Source organism: Lithobates pipiens, unplaced genomic scaffold (assembly GCF_037356315.1).
Source record: "Lithobates pipiens isolate NorthernLeopardFrog02 unplaced genomic scaffold, aLitPip1_a1.2 Scaffold_19, whole genome shotgun sequence".
In the NCBI taxonomy this organism is placed as follows: domain Eukaryota; kingdom Metazoa; phylum Chordata; class Amphibia; order Anura; family Ranidae; genus Lithobates; species Lithobates pipiens.
Genome location: NW_027507764.1, coordinates 28,141,538 through 28,142,166, shown reverse-complemented (window position 1 = coordinate 28,142,166; position 629 = coordinate 28,141,538). Strand labels below are relative to the sequence as shown.

Sequence of the window (629 nt, the reverse complement as noted above, 5' to 3'; positions counted from 1 at the left end):
ACCCAGCCTGTCAGCTCATCCCAGGAAAATTAGAGAGGTTGTCTATAGCCAGCAACATTCATCCTGTACACCAAGCTGTAAAGCTGAACACACGAATCATAACAATGGTATTTATAAAATTATTTACAATATAAAGTTAAAGTAAATAGTAGTGCTGACTTAATAAACAAAGCAAACTGCCCCATCCATCCATGTCTCCATTTATTTTGTTGAGAAGTCACAACCTGTAATCTCATCACCATGATAAAACCTGGACTGCAGACCACCGGAGGGGAGCAGGGTCCTGTTACTTAATCCAAGATGCTTCCAGTGACACTAATCCTCAGAATCACTGTCCTGGCCACATCCATGCCCATCAATGACCCAGAAGATAAGGGGAAGCACTAGGTGGTCCTGGTGGCCAGCTCAAATGACTGGTAAAACTACAGACATCAGGCGGACGTGTGCCACGCTTATCAAATTGTCAAGAAGAAAGGCATCCCTGAAGAGCAGATTGTGGTGGTGATGTATGACAATATTGCAGATAGTCCCAACCAAAGAAATTATTAACTGGACCAACAGAAAAGACGTGTATGCGGGAGTGCTTAAGGACTACACAAATAAGTTCAAATTCCCCACTCGTGACAACT

The 629-nt window shown here is 43.1% G+C and overlaps 1 pseudogene; it reads left to right on the top strand.

Moving 5' to 3' along the window:
- The first annotated feature begins 300 nt into the window (after window positions 1-300).
- The window catches only part of LOC143997966 (legumain pseudogene), a 1,005-nt pseudogene continuing 676 nt past the window's right edge, over window positions 301-629 (top strand).